This window comes from Aythya fuligula, unplaced genomic scaffold, assembly GCF_009819795.1.
Source record: "Aythya fuligula isolate bAytFul2 unplaced genomic scaffold, bAytFul2.pri scaffold_81_arrow_ctg1, whole genome shotgun sequence".
NCBI classification, from domain to species: domain Eukaryota; kingdom Metazoa; phylum Chordata; class Aves; order Anseriformes; family Anatidae; genus Aythya; species Aythya fuligula.
In genome coordinates, this window is record NW_022474011.1 from 6,931 (window position 1) to 11,155 (window position 4,225).

Here is a 4,225-nt window from a genome sequence, read left to right on the forward strand (position 1 = left end):
ACCCACAATTCCACCCTATTTTAACTTAACGACCAACGAGAACCCAACAAAACCTAACATGGAGACCCCAAAACACGTCAAAAACACCCCAAACAAGAACGGCATCACCCCCAAAACTGGAAGAAAATCCCCCAAAACCATAGATCCACCCCAAAACCACCCTAAACCTACCTGATGTTCTCCAAAACCCACAATCCACTCCTATTTCAACATAATGACCAACAAGAACCCAACAAAACCCTAACGGAGACCCCAAAACACGTCAAAAACACCCCAAACAAGAACGGCATCACCCCCAAAACTGGAAGAAAATCCCCCAAAACCATAGATCCACCCCAAAACCACCCTAAACCTACCTGATGTTCTCCAAAACCCACAATTCCACCGTTTTTCAACATGATGACCAACAAGAACCCAACAAAACCTAATGGAGACCCCAAAAAACGTCAAAAACACCCCAAACAAGAACGGCATCACCACCAAAACTGGAAGAAAATCCCCCAAAACCATAGATCCACCCCAAAACCACCCTAAACCTACCTGATGTTCTCCAAAACCCACAATTTACCCTATTTAACATAATGACCAACGAGAACCCAACAAAACCTAAAAGAGACCCCAAAACACGTCAAAAACACCCCAAACAAGAACGGCATCACCCCCAAAACTGGAAGAAAATCCCCCAAAACCATAGATCCACCCCAAAACCACCCTAAACCTACCTGATGTTCTCCAAAACCCACAATTTACCCTTTTCCAACATAGATGACCAACGAGAACCCAACAAAACCCAACGGAGACCCCAAAACACGTCAAAAACACCCCAAACAAGAACGGCATCACCCCCAAAACTGGAAGAAAATCCCCCAAAACCATAGATCCACCCCAAAGACCACCCTAAACCTACCTGATGTTCTCCAAAACCCACAATTTACCCTTTTCCAACACGATGACCAACGAGAACCCAACAGAACCCAACAGAGACCCCAAAAAACGTCAAAAACACCCCAAACAAGAACGGCATCACCACCAAAACTGGAAGAAAATCCCCCAAAACCATAGATCCACCCCAAAACCACCCTAAACCTACCTGATGTTCTCCAAAACCCACAATTTACCCTTTTCCAACACGATGACCAACGAGAACCCAACAGAACCCAACAGGAGACCCCAAAAAACGTCAAAAACACCCCAAACAAGAACGGCATCACCACCAAAACTGGAAGAAAATCCCCCAAAACCATAGATCCACCCCAAAACCACCCTAAACCTACCTGATGTTCTCCAAAACCACAATTTACCCTTTTCCAACACGATGACCAACGAGAACCCAACAAACCCAACAGAGACCCCAAAAAACGTCAAAAACACCCCAAACAAGAACGGCATCACCCAGATCCTAAAAAAGACACTAATGCCATGATTTAAACCCGAAAAAGCCTTAAACCCACCTGATGTTCTCCAAAACCCACATTACACCTATTTAACATAATGACCAACAAGAACACAACGAAACCCAACGGAGACCCAAAACACGTCACAAACACCCCAAACAAGAAAAGGGTCACGCCAAAAAATAGAAGAAAACCCCAAATACCATAGATCCACCCCAAAGATACCCTAAACCTACCTGATGTTCTCCTAATCCCAAAGCACACTCCCAACCAACATAAAACACATTAGGAACTCAACGAAATGCAACGGAAACCACAAAACGCTTCAGAATCACCCGAAGAAAGGAGAGGATCACTCCCGCAAAAAGAAGAAAACCCAAATACCATGAATCCACGCGAAAAGTCCCCCGAAACCTACCTGAAGTTCTCCAAAACCCACAATTTACCCTTTTCCAACATGCTGACCACGGAAAACCCAAAGAAACCCAACGGAGACCCCCAAACATGTCAAAAACACACCAAAATCAACACAGATCCTAAAAAAAATACAAAAATGCCATGATTTAACCCTAAAAAAAAACCTTAAACACACCTGATCTTCTGCAAAACCACAATCCAACCTATTTAACATAATGACAAACAAGAACCCAACAAAACCTAATGGAGACACCAAAACACGTCAAAAACACCCCAAAAATAACAGGATCATTCTCCAAAATGAAAGAAAACCCAAAAAGCCATAGATATACTCCAAAGGTACCCCTAAACCTACCTGATGTTCTCCAAAACCCACAATTTACCATTTTCCACCATGATGACCAACGAGAACCCAACAAAACCCAACAGAGACCACAAAAAACCGTCAAAAACACCCCAAATAAGAACGGGATCACCCCCAAAAACTGGACAAAAATCCACCAAAAACACAGATCCACCCCAAAACAACCCTAAACCTACCTGATGTTCTCCAAAACCCACAATTTACCCTTTCCCACCATGATGACCAACAAGAACCCAACAAAACCTAATGGAGACCCCAAAACACGTCAAAAACACCCCAAACAATAATCGGCATCACCACCAAAACTGGAAGAAAATCCCCCAAAACCATAGATCCACCCCAAAGACCACCCTAAACCTACCTGATGTTCTCCAAAACCCACAATTTACCCTTTTCCAACACGATGACCAACGAGAACCCAACAAAACCCAACAGAGACCCCAAAAAACGTCAAAAACACCCCAAACAAGAACGGCATCACCACCAAAACTGGAAGAAAATCCCCCAAAACCATAGATCCACCCCAAAACCACCCTAAACCTACCTGATGTTCTCCAAAACCCACAATTCACTCCTATTTCAACATAATGACCAACAAGAACCCAACAAAACCTAATGGAGACCCCAAAACACGTCAAAAACACCCCAAACAATATCGGCATCACCACCAAAACTGGAAGAAAATCCCCAAAACCATAGATCCACCCCAAAACCACCCTAAACCTACCTGATGTTCTCCAAAACCCACAATTTACCCTTTTCCAACACTGATGACCAACGAGAACCCAACAAACCCAACAGAGACCCCAAAAAACGTCAAAAACACCCCAAACAAGAACGGCATCACCCCCAAAACTGGAAGAAAATCCCCCAAAACCATAGATCCACCCCAAAACCACCCTAAACCTACCTGATGTTCTCCAAAACCCACAATTCCACCCTTTTCCAACACGATGACCAACAAGAACCCAACAAAACCTAATGGAGACCCCAAAACACGTCAAAAACACCCCAAACAAGAACGGCATCACCCCCAAAACTGGAAGAAAATCCCCCAAAACCATAGATCCACCCCAAAACCACCCTAAACCTACCTGATGTTCTCCAAAACCCACAATCTACCCTATTTCAACATAATGACCAACGAGAACCCAACAAAACCCAACGGAGACCCCAAAAAACGTCAAAAACACCCCAAACAAGAACGGCATCACGCCAAAAAATAGAAGAAAACCCCAAATACCATAGATCCACCCAAATACACCCTAAACCTACCTGATGTTCTCCTAATCCCAAAGCACACTCCAAACCACCATAAAACACATTAGGAATTCAACGAAACGCAACGGAAACCCCAAAACACTTCAAAATCACCCGAAGAAAGGAGAGGACACTCCCCAAAAAGAAGAAACCCCAATACCATGAATCCACGCGAAAACTCCCCTAAACCTACCTGAAGTTCTCCAAAACCCACAATTTACCCTTTTCCAACACGATGACCAACGAGAACCCAACAGAACCCCAACAGAGACCCAAAAACGTCAAAAACACCCCAAACAAGAACGGCATCACCACCAAACTGGAAGAAAATCCCCAAAACCATAGATCCACCCCAAAGACACCCTAAACCTACCTGATGTTCTCCAAAACCCACAATTACCCTATTTCCAACACGATGACCAACGAGAACCCAACAGAACCTAATGGAGACCCCAAAACACGTCAAAAACACCCCAAACAAGAATCGGCATCACCCCCAAAACTGGAAGAAAATCCCCCAAAACCATAGATCCACCCCAAAACCACCCTAAACCTACCTGATGTTCTCCAAAACCCACAATTTACCCTTTTCCAACATGATGACCAACGAGAACCCAACAAAACCCAACGGAGACCCCAAAAAACGTCAAAAACACCCCAAACAAGAACGGCATCACCACCAAAACTGGAAGAAAATCCCCCAAAACCATAGATCCACCCCAAAACCACCCTAAACCTACCTGATGTTCTCCAAAACCCACAATTTACCCTTTTCCAACACGATGACCAA

General features: G+C 44.1%; 1 long non-coding RNA gene across 1 annotated transcript; it reads right to left on the bottom strand.

Moving 5' to 3' along the window:
- Positions 1-1,244: 1,244 nt before the first annotated feature.
- LOC116501730 lies at positions 1,245-2,711 on the bottom strand. The gene is made up of 3 exons (XR_004254506.1): positions 2,666-2,711; positions 2,167-2,296; positions 1,245-1,274 (listed from the first exon to the last, which is right to left on the bottom strand). It is a non-coding gene; the product is annotated as an uncharacterized LOC116501730 (long non-coding RNA).
- Positions 2,712-4,225: the final 1,514 nt, after the last annotated feature.